Raw genomic sequence first — 19,205 nt, forward strand, 5'->3', positions numbered from 1 at the left:
GTGGGAGGTGTTCCCACGCGTAATAGTGGTATCTATGTCCACAACCTGACACATCTTGCAACCTCCACGGTGACAGGGTTTTATGGAGTTGTCCTGAGAGCTGGGCAGTTTGCTACGAACAATGATCTGTTTGAGGTTTAGCAGTTGTTTAAAGGCAAGTAGTGGAGGTGTGGGGAAGGTCTTGGTGAGGTGCTCATCCTCATTGATAATGTGTTGCAGGCCAGATATTATAGAGAACAGCAGTCCATGTGTCTATCATAAGAATAGCATTCCTGTGTCTATTATAGAGATCACCAATCTCCATGTATTATAGAGAAATCAGTCCTTGTGCATATCAGAGTGAAGCAGTCACCATTTTTATTACAGAGAAGGACAGTCCCTTTGTATATTTTTGATAATAGCAAAGCTGCTGTGTGGTACACAAAACAAGATTCACTGTTTATGTTATCAATTACAAGAGTCCTAGAGTATATTGCAGAGAACAGCAGTCCCTGTTTATGTTATACAGAACAGCAGTGCCTGTGAAAATTATAGAGAGCAGCACAATACCTATCAACACAATAGAGAACAACAGTCCCGGTGTATGTTAGAGAGTGCTGCAGTCCCTGTGTTTGTTTTTGAGAACAGCAGTCCTGTGTTTAATATGGAGTCCTATGTCTAATATGTAGCCCTGTCTAACATTAGAGGGAACATCAATTCTTGTGTCTAATATTTCGAACAGCAGTCCTAGTGAAAAATATAGATAACAGCAGTCTCTGGAAAAGTTGGGGAGAACAGCAGTACCGGTGTATATTAGAGAGAAAAGCAGCCCCTGTGTATTTTATAGAGAACAGCAGTGCCTGTGTACATTACACCGAACAGAGTCACTGTCTATATTATGGAGAACTTCAAGCCCTGTCTGTATGAAAGAGAACAGCTGTGCCTGTGTATATTGTAGAGAGTAGAAGACTCATGTACCTTATAGGGAACAGCAGTTCCTGTATATTTGACAGGGAACAGCAGTCTATGTTATATTATTGACAACTGTTGTCCCTCTGTAGGTCATAGAGAGCAGCAGTCCATGTCTCTATTATATAGAACAGCAGCCCCTGTATGTATTGTAGAAAACAACAGTCCCTGTGTATATTATAGAGAACAGCAGTGGCTGTGTAAATAAAATAGAACAGAAGTCCCTCTCTATCTTATAGAGAGGAGAAGTGCCTGGGTATAATAGAGGGAACAGCAATCCCTGTGTCTATCATAGAGAACAGCACTCTCTTTGTATTTTATGGCGAACAGTAGTCCCTGTATACAATAGAGAAATCAGCAGTCCCTGTCGAAACAATAGAGAAAAACAACCCTGGTATATAGAACATAGAAGGATACAGCGCAGTACAGGCCCTTCGGCCCTCGATGTTGCGCCGACCGAATCCTACCTAACCTATACTAGCCCAATAACTTCCAAATGCCTATCCAGTGCCCGCTTAAATGACCATAAAGAAGGAGAGTTCACCACTGATACGGGCAGGGCATTCCATGAACTCACAACCCGCTGTGTGAAGAATCTACCCCTAACATCTGTCCTATACCTACCACCCCTTAATTTAAAGCTATGTCCCCTAGTAACACCTGACTCCATTAGCGGTAAAAGGTTCTTAGTATCTACCCTATCTAAACCCCTAATCATCTTATACACTTCTATCAGATCTCCCCTAAACCTTCTCTTCTCCAATGAGAACAGCCCCAAGTGCCTCAGCCTTTCCTCATAAGATTTTCCTACCATTCCAGGCAACATCCTGGTAAACCTCCTCTGCACTCGTTCTAAAGCTTCCACATCCTTCCTATAGTATGGCGACCAAAACTGCACACAATACTCCAGATGAGGCCGCACCAGAGTCTTATACAACTGCAACATGACCTCAGGACTCCGGAACTCAATTCCTCTGCCAATAAAGCCCAGTACACCATATGCCTTCCTCACAGCACTATTTACCTGGGTGGCAACTTTCAGAGATCTGTGTACATGGACACCAAGATCCCTCTGCTCATCCACACTACCAAGTAGCCTACCATTAGCCCAGTAATCCATCATCTTGTTATTCCTACCAAAGTGAACGACTTCGCACTTAGCTACATTGAATTCCATTTGCCACATTTCCGCCCAGCTCTGCAACTTATCTATATCCCGCTGTAACCTACCACTTCCTTCCTCACTATCCACAACTCCACCGACTTTTGTGTCATCCGCAAACTTGCTTACCCAGCTTTCAAGTCCTTCCTCTAGATCATTTATAAAGATAACAAAAAGCAATGGTCCCAAAACAGATCCTTGTGGTACACCGCTAGTAACTGCGCTCCAAGATGAACATAGTCCATCAACTACTACCCTCTGTCTCCTTCCAGCCAGCCAATTCCTAATCCAAACCTCTAATGTATCCTCAATGCCATACCTCCGAAGTTTTAGCATTAGCCTACCATAGGGAACCTTATCGAACGCCTTACTAAAATCCATATACACAACATCTACTGCTTTACCCTCATCCACTTCCTTGGTCACCTTCTCAAAGAACTCAATAAGGTTTGTGAGGCACGACCTGCCCTTCACAAAACCATGCTGGCTATCCCTGATCACGTTATTCCTACTAGAGAATATATTAGAGAGAAGAACAATCTCTGTGTATATGAGAGAGTGCTGCAGTCCCTGTGTATATTTTCTAGAACAGCAGCCCCTGTCTACATTAGAGAGAACAGCAATTCTTGTGTCTAATATTGAGAACAGCAGTCCCAGTGAAAAATATATTGATAACAGCAGTCTTTGTGTATAAAGCTGTGCCTGTGTGTATTCCAGAGAACAGCAGTCACTGTCTATATTATAGAGAAAAGCAGTTCATGCGCATATTACAGAGAACAGCAGTTCCTCTGTATATTGTACAGAAAAGCAGTCCCTCTGTTTATTATAGAGAACAGCAGTTCCTGTCTCATGTGTAGAGTGCATGAATGTCTGTGCATATTATAGGGAACAGCAGTCCATTTGTCTATTATCGAGAACAGCAGTCCCTTTGCATTTGTTAGAGAACAGCAGGACCTGTGTATATTATGGAGAATCACAATCTACATCTTTATTATAGCAAACAACATCACTGTATTTATGATAGGTAGCAGCCGTCCCTGTATAAATTACATAGAACAGCAATTCCTGTCTTTATTATGGAGACCAGAAGTGCCTGGGTATATTATGGAGAACAGCAGTCCCTGGGTCTATCATAGAGAACAGCATTCCCTGTGTCTATTATAATGAAGAGCAGTCCCTTTGTATAATAAAGAAATCAGCAGTCCCTCTGCATATTAGAGCAATGCACAATCACCGTTTGTACAATAGAGAACTTTGTATAATATTGTATCCATATTAAACATGAGTGCCGCTGTCTATATGACAGACAACAGCAGAGAACAGTCTGTGTATATATAATAGAGAATAGCAGAACCTGTATAGTTTAGAGAGAGCAGCAGTTTCTATGTATATTACAGAGAACAGCTGTCCCTGTGTACATTTTTAAAAAAGCAGTGCCTGTGTGTATTATAGAGAAGAGTCTATATTAAAGAGGACAGCAGTGCCTATGTAAAGCATAGAGAATACTAGTTGCTGTCTATATAATGAACAACAGCAGTCCTTGTGTATACTATAGAGAACAACAGTGCCTGTGTATATTCTAGAGAACAGCAGCCCCTGAGAATATTATAAAGAGCAGCACTCCCTGTGGAAATGAAAGCGAACAGCAGTGTCAGCGTAGAGAACAGCAGTCCTTGTTTATATTATGGAGGACAGCAGTCTCTGTATATATTATCGAGAAAAGCAATGCCTGTGCAGCTTATGGAGAACACCAGTCCCTGTTTATAATATAGTAAACAACGGTCCCTGTGTATTTTGTGGAGAAAGGCTGTGCCTATGGATATTACAACAAACAGGAATCCCCGTGTATTTTACAGAGAACAGCAGTCCTTGTCTAAATTGTAGAGAACAACAGTGCCTGTGTACTTTGTAGAGAATCGCAGTCCCTGTCTATGAAATGAACAACAGCAGTCCCTGTGTACCTTATGAAGAATGGCAGTCCCCGTAGAAATGAGAGAGAACAGCAGTGTCTGTGTATATTATGGAGAAGAACAGTCCCTGTCTAAACTGTAAAACAATAAATGAGAGAGAACAGCAGTGCCTGTGTATATCATAGAAAACAGCAGCCCTTGTGTTTATTATGGAGAACATCCGTTCCTGTGTATATTACAGAGAGCAACAGTCCCTATATAAAATGTAAATAACAGACGTATCTATGTATATTATGGAGGGCAGCAGTTGTTGTATACATTATGAAGAACAGCACTCCCTGTGTATATTAGAGAGAACAACAATCATTGTGTATCTTATCGAGAACAACAGCGCTTTTGTACATTATAGAGAATAGAAGTCTCTGTGTATATAATAGATCACTGCAGTCTCTGCGTATGTTATTGAAAATATCAGTCACTGTGTACATTATAGAAAACAGCACTGTCTGCATATATTATACAGAACAACAGTCACTGTCTATATAATAGAGAACAAGAGTCTTTGTGTCAATTATAGAGAACAGCAGTCCCTGTGCCAATCATAGAGAACAACAGTCCCAGTCTACATACAGGAGAATAGCAGTCCTGGTGTATATTAGAGTGAACTGTAGTCCTTGTGTCTCTCAGAGTGAACAGCATTCCCTGTGTATAACATAGAGAAGAGCATTCACTGTGTATATTATAGATAACAGCAGTAACTCTGTATATTTTCAGAAACAGCACTCCCTGTGTATAATATAGAGAACAGCAGTCACTGTGCACATTGTGGAGAGCAGCAGTGCCTGTGTACTTTACAGAGATCTTCATTTTTTTCTCAGCAGCAGTTGGAGTGGGTGGAGTGACAGCAAGGACTTAGAGGGCCGACGGGAAGGTAAATTTTAAAAGGTATAACAGCCTACTTCAGGGGACCAGCATTTTGTGTCTCATACAGAGAATAGCAGTCCCTGCCTCTATTATAGAAAAGAGAGTCCCTGTATATCTTATAGAGAACAGCAGTCCATGTGTATAGACAACAGCAGTTCTTGTGCATATTACAGACGATAGCACGCCCTGTGCACATTAAAAAGAAAACAGCAGTTCCTGTGTACATTATACGGAACAGCAATCCCTGAGTATATTATATAGAACAGCAGTCTCTGTGTATAACGTGCTCCTTTATTAAGAGAGCAGCAGTCCTTGTGTATATTACAGAGAAAAGCAATCCCTGCATGTACTATTCATAATAGCAGGCCCTGTGTATGTTACAGAGAAGAACAGTCGCTGTGTATTTTATATAGAACAGCAATGTTTGTCTACATCGCAGAGAACATCAGTCCCTGTGCATATGATAGAGAACAGAAGTGCCTGTGTATATTATAGACAATAGCAATCCCTGTCTGCATAATAGAAAACAGCAGTCCCTGTTGATATTATAGAGAACAGCTGTGCCTCTCTATATTATAGACAAAACAGTCCCTGTGTATAATACAGAGAACAGCAGTCGCTGTGTATATAATGCAGAACAGCAATCTCTGAGTATAATATAGAGAACAGTGGTCCATATGTATATTGTAGAGAACTGCAGTCACTGTATTTATTGTAGAGAACAGTCTTTATGTGCATATTTTAAAGAACAGCAGGAGCTGTGTACATTATAGAGAACAGCCTTCCCTGAGTATATTAGATGGAACAACAGCAGTGCCTGTTTATATTATAGAAACAGCTGACACAGGTTATATTGTAGAAAATAGTATTATCTGTGTATATAATAGAGAAAAACAGTCCCTTTGTATATTATAACAAAGAACAGTGTCTGCATGTATTATAGAGAACTGCAAAGCTTGTGTATATTCTTGAGAACAGCAGTGCCTGTGTATATTTCAGAGAATAGCATCGTCATAGAGTCATAGAGATATACAGCATGGAAACAGACCCTTCAGTCCAACCCGTCCATGCCGACCAGATATCCCAACCCAATCTAGTCCCACCTGCCAGCACCCGGCCCATATCCCTCCAAACCCTTCCTATTCATATACCCATCCAAATGCCTCTTAAATGTTACAATTGTACCAGCCTCCACCACTTCCTCTGGCAGCTCATTCCATACACATACCACCCTCTGTGTGAAAATGTTGCCCCCTAGGTCTCTTTTAAATCTTTCCCCTCTCACCCTAAACCTATGCCCTCTAGTTCTGGACTCCCCGACCCCAGGGAAAAGACTTTGTCTATTCATGCCCCTCATAATTTTGTAAACCTCTATAACCCCTCAGCCTTCAAAGCTGCAGGGAAACAGCCCCAGCCTGTTCAGCCTCTCCTTATGGCTCAAATCCTCCAACCTGGCAATATCCTTGTAAATTTTTTCTGAACTCTTTCATGTTTCACAACAGCTTTCCGATAGGAAGGAGACCAGAATTGCACACAATATTCCAACAGCGGCCTAACCAATGTCCTGTACAGCCACAACATAACCTCCCAACTCCTGCACTCAATACTCTGACCAATAAAGGAAAGCATAGCAAATGCCTTCTTCACTATCCTATCTCCCTTCGACTCCATTTTCAAGGAGCTATGAACCTGTACTCCAAGGTCTCTTTGTTCAGCAACACTCCCTAGGACTTTACCATTAAATGTACAAGTCCTGCTAAGATTTGCTTTCCCAAAATGCAGCACCTCGCATTTATCTGAATTAAACTCCATCTGCCACATCTCAGCCCATTGGCCCATCTGGTCAAGATTCTGTTGCAATCTGAGGTAACTCTCTTCACTGTCCACTACACCTCCAATTTTGGTGTCATCTGCAAACTTACTAACAATACCTCTTATACTTGTATCCAAATCATTTATGTAAATGACAAAAAGTAGAGGACCCAGCACCGATCCTTGTGGCACTCCACTGGTTACAGGCTTCCAGTGTGAAAAACAATTCTCCACCACCACCCTCTGTCTTCTATCTTTGAGCCAGTTCTGTATCCAAATGGCTAGTTCTCCCTGTATTTCATGAGATCTAACTTTGCTGATCAGTCTCCCATGGGGAACCTTGTCGAATGCCTTACTGAAGTCCATATAGGTCACATCTACCGCTCTGCCCTCATCAATCCACTTTGTTACTTCCTCAAAAAACTCAATCAAGTTTGTGAGACATGATTTCCCATGCACAAAGCCATGTTGACTATCTCTAATCAGTCCTTGTCTTTCCAAATACATATACATCCTGTCCCTCAGGATTCCTTCCAACAACTTGCCCACCACCGATGTCAGGCTCACTGGTCTATAGATCCTTAGCTTGTCCTTACCACCCTTCTTAAACAGTGGCACCACGTTAGCCAACCTCCAGGCTTCCTGCACCTCACCTGTGACTATCGATGATATAAATATCAGAGCCTTTGTATATTATAGAGAAGACCTGTCCTTGTATATAATGTCGAACACAGCAGTCACTGTGTATGTTATAGAGAAGAGTGTGTACATCATAGAGAACAGCGGTGCCTGTGTATATTATAGAGTCCAGCAGTCCCTCTCCTGAGTATAAAGAACTGTGGCACATGTGTAGGATATAGAGAATAGCAATCCCTATCAATATAATAGACAACAAGCGTCCCTGTGTATATTACAGAGAACAGCCGTCTCTGTGTATATTATGGACAGCAGCTGTCCCTGTGTATATTATGGAGAAGAGCAGTCCCTGTGTATATTATGGAGAAGAGCAGTCCCTATGTACACTGTGGAGAACGGCACACCCTGCTTAAAGAGATCAGCAGCCTCTGTCTACATTATAGAGAACAGTAGTGTGATGGCACACACTAAATTTGCTTAATTTAAAACCAGCAACATAGAAAAGATTTATCCCATGCAGTAATCTGTAAAACTTTGAGTGGCCAAGGACTATGTTAAGTAAAAATTAACAACTTTATTTCTTAAAGTATAACAGAATAATTAACTAACAACTATTTACCATTCCTCACTCTAACTTATCAGTTACCTTCCCTTCTCTAATATAGTCCAAAAAATCCTCCCAATTAAGGTTTACAAAAACCACCCTTCTTATCTCAAAACCAGAGAGCTTTTGGTTCTTGTCTTCAGATCATCTTGTGTCTTCCTTTCTTCCAGTTAAGAATTTCTGCTTTACAGGTTAATGATGGAAAATGTATCTTTTTAAGAGAGCTATTTTTCAGGCAGTCTGTTTAAATGCTCGATCGTGGCATTTCATCTCTCAACTGTTCAATTTTCCCCGGACTTTTACTCCAGAGCATCGGATTATGTCATTGGCTTTTAAGATTGTCAACATGCACAATTCAGACTTGAGTGGAGCTTGATATGTTTCGGGTATAACTTAAACTGATTAGCACAATTCAAATTTGTTTTTGTCTCCAAGCAATGAACTAATCGAGTTGTTTGACCCAGAATTACATTGTTACCTTTTTGAGAACACTTGGAGCTGTGTCCGGTAGTTGTGCTGCTTTTAATTCTCTTCAAGGCAGACCCACATTTCCACAACAGTAATCATTTTGAATATTGTAGAGAATGGCAGTCCTTGAGTATATTATAGAGATCAGCAGTCTCTCTCTCTGTTCTAGAGAATGGCAATGCCTGTGTATATTACAGAGAACAACACTCCCTGTCTATATTATAGAGAATAGCAGTGCCTGGCATATTATAGGAGACCATCACAACTTGTCTATCTCATAGAGAACGGCAGTGCCCATGAAAATTACAAGAACAGCAGTGCCCATGAATGTTAAAGAAAGCAAGTGTCCCTGTGTATATTACAGAGAACAGCAGTCCCGTGTATATTATAGAGAACAGCAGTCCTTGTCCATGTTATATTAAACGGCACTGCCTGTGTGGAACATAGTTTTGGCTATCTGTAGATTCTGCAGATTCTCTACAGTGTGGAAACGGTGTTGAGACAAGCAATCCCTGTGTATATTACAAAGAACAGCAGTGCCTCTGTATATTATAAGGAACAGCAGTCTATGTCTGCATTATAGAGAACAGATGCCCCTGTATCTTTTATAGAGAACAGCAGTCCCTGTCAATATTATATTATAGAGAAGAGCAGTCCATATCACTATAATAGACAATGGCTGTCCCTGTGTATGTTACAGAGAACAGCAGTCACTGTCTATACTATAGAGAATAGCAATCCATGTCTATATTATGGAGAACAGCAATCCTTAAGTATATTATACAGAACAGCAGATCCTGTTTATATTATGTCTAAATTATGGACAACATCAGACCTTGTGTATATGATAGAGAACGGCAGTCCCTCTTTATGTTATCGAGACTAGCTGCCCTTGTCTAGATTATAAAGAGAATCAGTGCCTTCATACAATAGAGAGAACAGCATTCACTGTGTATAGTATAGAGAGAAGCAATCCTTTTGCATATTACAGAAAACAGCAGTCCCTGTGTATATTATAGAGAACAGCAGTTCCTGTGCACATTATAAAGTACAGCAATGCCTGTGTATAATATGGAGGACAGCAGTCCCTGTGTATGTTATGGAGAACAGCAGTGCCTGTATAGTTTATACAAAACAACAGTACCTGTCTATATTATAGAGAGCAGCTGTCCCTCTCTACATTACAGATATCAGCTGCCACTTTCTACATTGGAGAGAACACAAGTTCCTGTGCCTATTATAGCGTATTGTACAGAACAGCAGTCGCTGAGTATATTTTAGAGAACTGCAGTGCCTGTTTGTACTACAGCAGTCCCTTTGCATAACATAGAGAACAGTAGTCCCTGTGTATATTACAGAAAACATCAATTCCTGTGTATATTATAGAGAACATAGAACATAGAAAAATACAGCCCTCGATGTTGCACCGACCAAAGCCTACCTAACCTACCCTAGCCCAATAACCTCCATATGCTTATCCAATGCCCGCTTGAATGACCATAAAGAGGGAGAGTCGACCACTGATACTGGCAGGGCATTCCATGAACTCACAACCCCCTGAGTAAAGAATCTACCCCTAACATCCATCCTATACCAACCTCCCCTTAATTTAAAGCTGTGTCCCCTAGTAACAGCTGACTCCATACGCGGAAAAAGGTTCTCACTGTCAATCCTTTCTAAACCCCTAATCATCTTGTACACCTCTATCAAATCTCCCCTAAACCTTCTTTTCTCCAATGAGAACAGCCCCAAGTGCCTCAGCCTTTCCTCATACGATCTTCCTACCATGCCAGGCAACATCCTGGTAAACCTAACAGCAGTTCCTGTATGTACTATAGATAACAGCAGTGCCTCTGTTGATTATAGAGAAGAGCAGTTTATTATAGAGAACAGCAGTGCCTGAATACATTGCAGAGAACAGTAGTCCTTGTGCATAATATTCAGACTCTCCTGCTCCTTAGATGCTGCCTGACCTGCTGCGCTTTTCCAGCAACACATTTTCAGCTCTGATCTCCAGCATCTGCAGTCCTCACTTTCTCCTTGTGTGCAGAGAGTCTGAATATTACCAAGAATGACTATTGCAGTGGTCAACTGCATCAAAAAGATTAACAGTTCATTTACAGAACAAGGCTAAATGGTCTTTACCCTGTAAAGGTGTTGTGTGCCAGTTTGATTTCATTTGTATTACGGGCATCCCTGGTAAGCCTTGCCCCCTTTCAGATCGATCACATAGTAAAAGAAACCTTTGTTTCTTTTTGGGAGATGTTATCTTGCACGAACAATTTGTTCCTAGAAACCCATAATAAAATATTTGGAGAGGATGAAGTGGTTTGTTATGCCCTTACTTCAGCAAGAAACTCCCTGACCCCTTTGTGTCCTTCCAGATCCTAACATGAGGCTATAGAATAGGTCTGAAGTATTTACAAGATCATGGACTTCCTCCAGTAAATCCGCAATATCCTATCCAAATTGCTACAAGGTAAGGGATGGGGGTGCACTTATGTAAAAGTGCCTAAAATTATCCCTTGTGCGATGATAAAATGTATCAGTCATCACAGCTTCCCTGAGGGACCTCACATCTCATGCGTATGCCTTCATGAGGAATGTGTCTCTATTACCACTGGTACTCAAACCCTTTGTGGGGTGGGTAACAACACCCACCTTCGTTATGATACCCCTAACGGCACTAATATTTTCCCAATTATTGGATGGGTAGAACCATTCTGGGATGTCGACCATGCTGCTTATCAAGAGACCCACCTCATTTGACTAAATGATTTTTGGCCTTTACGTTCAGGACCAAACTATGTAATCATGGATTACCGAGGTACTCCAGGAAGTCACAAAGACAGGCCCACTTCTTATTGGGAAGGCCCCTCCATTATCTGTACTAAACCTGGATATTATTTATTCAGTTATAATAAGGCACCTAACTACATTGCCCTGAATAGAACAAGTGCCCCTCGTGCTGTAGCTGTCGGAACGCTATTTCCAACTATTATTCCCTATTCAGTTACCTGGCAACGAGACTCGAATTCCCCTGTTAAATGTTCAGTTTTTCCTGACTTTTGTGCAGAATGGAAGAATCCAAAGGTTCTATCAAAAAGTAAAACTCACTTATTGGCATATGCAGCTCTTAGTGTACTTGCCCTTAGGAAGGTCTTCAGGAGTTATTAATCATCAAAACCGTAATTATCTCATTTGTGAACTCACGATTTTGTGAAATGAGACAGCTACTGCTCTAATAGAAATTAGGGACATGCTTTCCGAATTGGGCTTATTTACCCAACAAAACCACTATGCTCTCAATTACATACTTGCGAAGGAAGGTGGAATTTGCACGATAGTCAAAGGAAAGTGCATCATGGAGGGTCACTAATCTTACTGAAAATATTACTAGACACATAGATAACATCCACACTTTTGTCAACCAAATAAATGAAGGTGCAGGATGGGGAGATTGGAGTTTTGGTTCATGGTACAACTGCTAATCAATATGGCTATGTATGCTGCTATTGTCTGAGTTGGTCTTTTTGTTGGTATTGCTATTGAAAAATGTATTATTGCTAAAATATTAGTTTGTATTGACAATATTGGTTCCACCCAGGAAATGCTTCTTGTCCACTTAGATGATGATGAGGAAGCATCATTGCCTGCCCCCTGAGTCCTCTTCGGAGGAAGAGAAAATATTGCAGTCTTTCACTGTCATTGAATTGGATTAATATGATCCATGCCTTTATGGTGTGGTCATAGAATGACCAAAGTGGGAAATGAGGATCTAAAATTTGAATTTAGGCTGTTGTCAGAAGCAGCAAGTATATGCAGATTTTTATTTAACCACAAAATGGATTTTCTACTTAAAAAAACATAACAAAATGGCTGCAAGTAATGATTTCACTCTGTGAACTTTTGCTCCTGCTTTGCTGAGTTAAGTTAAATAGAAAATAAGAGAATACAATGGATTTTTCATAATATGAATTATAAGACAGTGATCTGGTATTTGAACTAACCTTGAACTAGCAAACATGGGGTGATTTTGTGCATATAACATTCTGTTTCCCAGGAAATATCACTGGATTAGCCTGTTGTCAATCATGTCACCTTATTATAGTTGATTGGTCTTTTCTTGCAATTAAGGCTGTACTATATCTTAAAAAAACAAATAAATAATGTGTAATTTTTTAATGTATTTGTGCCATTTCTCCATGGAACACAGAAGCCTTTAACCTCCATATTGCTGGGCAATTATTGCGCCAGGCTGCCTTAATTTATTAAACTGGTAACCTTGCTTTAAACAGACAGTACGCCTAGTGATTCTTTTGACTGATCTGGAGAGGTTCAGATCTTCACCCCCAGCCAAGATGCTGGAACTCAGGTTGGGAGTGGGTATTGTGCATGATGGAGAGACAGAGGGGAGCTTTTATATCTGGGGGCAGCAGGATCAGAGTGGAGCAATAGCGTGAGGGCAGTTTGTGGAGAGGGCAATTAGACTGTGGGGATATAGGTAAAGTCATGTTACTTCTGTGATTATAATGACTTATGCAAAGTAAATGAACTCACACCAGTGTGTAATTGTTTCAACTAAGAGCTGAATCAACAAGAATGCAAACTATGTGGAGGAAATACATAATTGTTTTTGTAATAGCTAAAATTGTATGCAAGAATGAAATGTGACTGCAAAACAATGGTAGATGTTACAGATAAATAGATAAGGTGCTGTGAGGATGTAGGTTAAGCCAGATAAGCTTGCACAAGCACCTATTTCCCACTTTTACAGAAACACAGGAACAAAACCCAATTAAAAGGTCACAAGGATCAGTATGGTTGGGGAAAGCACAGATGGAGGGAGTAGATAATGGTGAAGAAAGGATATACCTAACAGTGGGCCACAGCGAGATGTGGTCAAACGGCCTTGTGAGGCCAGAAATAAGCATTTTGTCACAGACAAGGCCGGATAAGGTAAGAGATAAACAGGAGTAATGGGTGCTGGTCTTAGAGAGGTGGAAGATGTAAACGGGGAGGAGCAATGGGATAAAAAAAGGAACCAAATTACATAAATATCGTGTATTAGTTGAATTCAGTGTGTGTGTGTGTGTATGTGTCCCTGCCTTGTAGACAGTGGACATCGCACCCTCTTGCAAGAGTGAAATAAATGACACTACTGATTCAGATCTTGTCTCGGACTGAAATTATTGAAGTGAGTGAGCTTTGTTTCTCACAACTGGGGGCTGTCCAGGATGTTCTTCCATCGTCGGGGGAGTGGCTGGGCCTGGACACTGGGAAGACGCGTCCCATTCCCAATTGAGGAGCGGTTTCATGACCCGGTTTGATCCGCTCCCTTGGGCGACTGGTACGAATTCCACAAGAGAGACATCTTAATCAGATAGTGAAAGGAGGTCGATAGAAAATATGGCAAAAAGGGGCCAGGTAACTGTGCACAGATCAGGGTAAGAAAATTGACTTTTTTTTTGTAGATATTTTTATTGAAATTTAACATTTTTGCAAATTTACAAAAATAAACAAAACTCTCAAATACAAACATTGATGTACAATTAAATCATATATACAATAGTCATAATTTAACAAAGAAAAGAGAAAGAAAGAAAACAAAAAAAGAAAAAAAAAGAAACGAAAAAAGAAAGAAAAAAAAAACTCAACTTTCTACTAATCTAACCTATAACTAACCAGAGTGTATACCTAAGTCTCTTACATGCTCGGAATGTATAAACATCAAATATAATAAAACCCGTATTCGCGCAGGATTCCTCTCCCAAGGGGCCCTGGAGCAGCCCGGTCTGAAATCTTCACTAAATAAAAGCCCTTGTTAGGATAGCCGAAATATCTGCATTTATATAATTCAAAAAGGGCTGCCATATTTTATAAAATAATTCAGTCTTTCGGTGCACCATATTTGTGAGGAAGTCAAGGGGGATATATTCCATAATTAATCTGTGCCAATTTGAAAGTCCAGGGGGGCCCTCAGCCACCCAGTTCACCAAAATATTTTTCCTTGCACAGAAAGAGAGAATAGAAAATAGTCTCTTCCCATGCATATCCAGAGATGAGAGGTTCGAAAAGCCCAAAAGGAGAGATACAGGGTCCACCCTAATTTCCGTTCCTAAAATTTCTGTCAGGGTATTTGCCACTTTAGTCCAGTATCTGCGGATTTTCTGACAAGTCCACAGACAATGTACAAGAGTACCCACCTCTATTTTGCATTTAGGACACATTGGAGATGCTCCTGCCTTAAATTTTGCCAGTCCAGCCGGAGCTATATGGGCCCTATGAAGTATCTTTAGTTGGATAGCCTGAGTTCTGTTACAGATAGCAATTCTTCTAGCATTTTCCCAAATGTCATTCCACATATCCTCAGAGATTTCTAGCCCCAAGTCCTGCTCCCATGTTTTAAGCAGGTCATCCATGTCTCCTGAGACTCCATCATGTAGCAAATGGTATATAGTACTAACGGAGGATGCCCCCGCTGGTCGTAAGACATTATGTTCTCTGTCTGATTTATAAAGACTATCTATTAATGTAGTCTTCCTCTGTATATAATCTCGAACTTGGAAGTATCGAAAGAGATCCCCATTAGGTATTCCGAATTTCAGACGCAGCTGCTCAAAGGACATCAGGATCCCATCTTTAAATAGGTCCCCTAAGCATGAGATGCCCCTGGATCTCCAGAGTTTAAAGGTGGCATCTGTAATCCCCGGTTGGAATCCCCATGCGCCTACTATTGGTGCATGGGGGGATAGAACATAGAACATAGAAGGATACAGCGCAGTACAGGCCCTTCGGCCCTCGATGTTGCGCCGACCGAATCCTACCTAACCTATACTAGCCCAATAACTTCCAAATGCCTATCCAATGCCCGCTTAAATGACCATAAAGAAGGAGAGTTCACCACTGATACGGGCAGGGCATTCCATGAACTCACAACCCGCTGTGTGAAGAATCTACCCCTAACATCTGTCCTATACCTACCACCCCTTAATTTAAAGCTATGTCCCCTAGTAACACCTGACTCCATTAGCGGTAAAAGGTTCTTAGTATCTACCCTATCTAAACCCCTAATCATCTTATACACTTCTATCAGATCTCCCCTAAACCTTCTCTTCTCCAATGAGAACAGCCCCAAGTGCCTCAGCCTTTCCTCATAAGATTTTCCTACCATTCCAGGCAACATCCTGGTAAACCTCCTCTGCACTCGTTCTAAAGCTTCCACATCCTTCCTATAGTATGGCGACCAAAACTGCACACAATACTCCAGATGAGGCCGCACCAGAGTCTTATACAACTGCAACATGACCTCAGGACTCCGGAACTCAATTCCTCTGCCAATAAAGCCCAGTACACCATATGCCTTCCTCACAGGATGTTTTATGTGAGTTACCCTCATTTTGCCGCATTATATTCCAGGCCTTAATTGTGTTTAATATTATGGGATTTTTACAGTGGTCTGTAATGATTTTCCTCTTATCTGAAAATAAAAGGTTAATAAGTGGGTATTTTACTTGGGAGGCTTCGATATCCAGCCAAATTGATTGTGGGTCAGATGAAACCCAATCAGCTATGTAACTTAGTAGGGAGCTTAACTGATATTTCCTAAAGTCTGGGAAGTCCAGTCCTCCCCTTGCCTGTGGAATCTGTAGCTTCTTCAGCTTAATAAGGGGCCGTCTATGGTTCCAAATAAAGGAGCCCAACCAGCCATATAATTTACATAGGGCTAGCCTTGGCAGCATCAGCGGGAGCATTCTCATAGGATATAAGAGACGGGGCAGAACATTCATTTTAATTAATGCTATTCTCCCTAGCCAGGAAATCGGAAGGTCTCTCCATCGCTGGAGGTCCTGCCTTATCCTTTCCATTAATTGTACAAAATTAGCCCTATACAGCTGATCAAATACTGGCGTGATAAAAATACCTAAATATAAGAAGCCCTCCAGGGACCAACGGAAGGGAAAAGGGGATCCGTCCATTAAGTGGGGTATCATAGCCAGACCACCCATTGGCATGGCTTCCGATTTTGAAAAATTAATTTTATAGCCTGAGAATGCACTAAATGTATTAATAACTTGAATTAGACGAGGCACTGACATTAAAGGATTACTGAGGAATAAGAGAACGTCATCTGCATAGAGGGTAATTTTGTGTTTACCTGTACCAATCCTCGGGGCCGTTATATTAGGATCAGTCCGGATGGCTTCTGCTAATGGTTCGATTATCAGTGTAAACAACAATGGTGAGAGAGGACATCCTTGACGGCAGCCCCTACCCACACTGAAGCAATCCGATCTTAACCCATTAGTAATAACAGCTGCTTTGGGGTCATTATACAATGTTGAAACCCATTTGGTAAACACCTGTCCAACGCCAAACCTTACCAATGTGTAAAATAAATATGACCATTCAACCCTATCAAATGCCTTTTCCGCATCCAATGAAATTACTACTCCTGGTATCTTTCCCTGATGACAGGCTTTGATCATATTCAAGACCCTTCTGATATTATTGGATGATCTGCGGCCCTTAATAAATCCCGTCTGGTCCTCCTTTATAATATATGGCAGTACCCTTTCTAGTCTTAGTGCTAACATTTTTGAGAGAATTTTAAAGTCTACATTTAGTAAGGATATTGGTCTGTAAGATGCACAATCTTCTGGGTCTTTTCCTTTTTTGAGGATAAGAGAAATATTTGCTTCTTTCAGCGTGGGCGGGAGACAGACCTGACTATGCGCAAAATTATACATATCCATAAGTGGGTCAACCAATATTCCTGTAAATTCTTTATAGAATTCAGCTTGAAAACCATCCGGGCCCGGTGCTTTTCCGCTCTGAAGCTGCCTAATTGCCTCAAGTATTTCTTGGACTGTTAAAGGGGTATTTAGGGCCGACACCTGTTCCGGAGTCAGGCCCGGGAAGGTCAAATTTTTAAAAAATGACTGCATCCTCCTAATCCTATCTTCACAATCCTGCGATCTATATAGTTCAGAATAAAATTCTTTGAAGGTCGCATTGATCTTTTTATGATCATGAGTCAGGGTACCTGTACTTTCCTTGATGGTCGGAATAGTTTGAGGGGCTTTTTTTTTCTTTGCAAGAAATGCTAAGTATCTACCCGGTTTGTCGCCATATTCATATAATCTTTGTTTCGCAAATAATATTTCCCTTTTAGCCGTTTGAGTAAGCGCGGTGTTTAAAGCTGTCCTAAGAGCTGTAATCCTCTGCAATTTTGTGATAGAAGGTCTATCAGCGTATGCTGTTTCGGCTGCTTTTAGGCGAGCTTCGAGCAGACGCTGTTGCTCTCCCTTCATTTTCCTCTGGGTCGCTGAATAGGAGATGATCAAACCTCGTGCATAAGCTTTGATGGTCTCCCACATCATTGACGGATTGCTAGCCGTACCAGTATTAATTTCTAAAAAAATTTTAAGTTCTTGGGAGAAGTACTTTAAAAATTTGCTATCTTTTATCAGGAAGGGGTCCATACGCAAATGCCGAGCGGATGTCCCATTGTTCTTTACCTTAGTTTCCATGTATACAGCAGCATGGTCAGAGATTGCTATAGTACCTATTTTACAGGTTGCTATAGAGTTTAGAAAAATCGATGGGGCAAAAAACATATCAATTCTTGTGTGACATTTATGTGGATTAGAGTAGAAAGAAAAATCTCTACCCTGTGGATGGAGACATCTCCATACATCTACCAATCCTAATTCTTTATTCAGGTCCGCCAGTTGTCTAGATCTGGGAGATACTCCAGCGGCACTCTTGGGAATCCTGTCTATTTCCGGATCCATAATACAATTAAAGTCTCCCCCTATAATTGTATGACGGGCACCAAAGGCCATCAGTTTTGAAAAAGCTTCCGTTATGAATTTAAAGGGGTGTGCCGGGGGGCAGTATACATTTAAGATCCCATATTCCTCTCCATTTATGAGGGCTTTAATCAAAATATATCGTCCAGATTCGTCTTTTATCTGATTTAGAATTTTCAAAGGGAAGTTCTTCCGGACAAGGATAACGACTCCCCTGCTTTTTGAATTAAAAGAGGAAAAAAAGGCCTGATCAAATCCGCCCTGTCGTAATTTTAAGTGTTCTTTATCCGACAGGTGTGTCTCCTGTAGGAGAGCTATATCAACTTTCTCCTTCTTAAGATTTGATAATATTTTCTTCCTTTTAACTGGCGAATTACTCCCCCTGACATTCTAGGTGCACCACTTAACCGACTGTTCAGCCATAATCATCTGGACAGATCCGAGACCCCTCGGGAGGGGAAACCCTATCTAGAACATCCCGAGCATGGGAAAATTGACTTTTAAGTACTGCCTTGGTGACTGGGATTGAGTTTTAGTAGTTAATAAGGGACTAACGAAGGAACTCAATATGGGTTGTGCCGTGAGTAAGGAAAAAGCCTCCAGGAGAACAAAAGAAGAAAAAGGCAATGGAAATGGAGGTGGCGTCCCTTACAACATACATCCAGAAAGTCCGTTGGGCAGGATGATGTGGAATTGGAAAAATAATACTTGTACAAGGGAAAAAGATGATTTAATATTGTTGTTTTGTATGGACTAAGGAATCCATTCTTCGTCCCGCCGTCTTCTGGCCAAAGTACAGGTCGGACAATGACTGGGTTTGTAAATATTTGAATTTATATGTCAATGAAAATCAGCCTTACAGTCAGGAGGAATCAGATTATGCTTCAAGTCGAAAGGGCTACTGGCTGAAGGGCTACTGAGGGGAC

Source organism: Hemiscyllium ocellatum, chromosome 8, assembly GCF_020745735.1.
Source record: "Hemiscyllium ocellatum isolate sHemOce1 chromosome 8, sHemOce1.pat.X.cur, whole genome shotgun sequence".
Classification (NCBI taxonomy): domain Eukaryota; kingdom Metazoa; phylum Chordata; class Chondrichthyes; order Orectolobiformes; family Hemiscylliidae; genus Hemiscyllium; species Hemiscyllium ocellatum.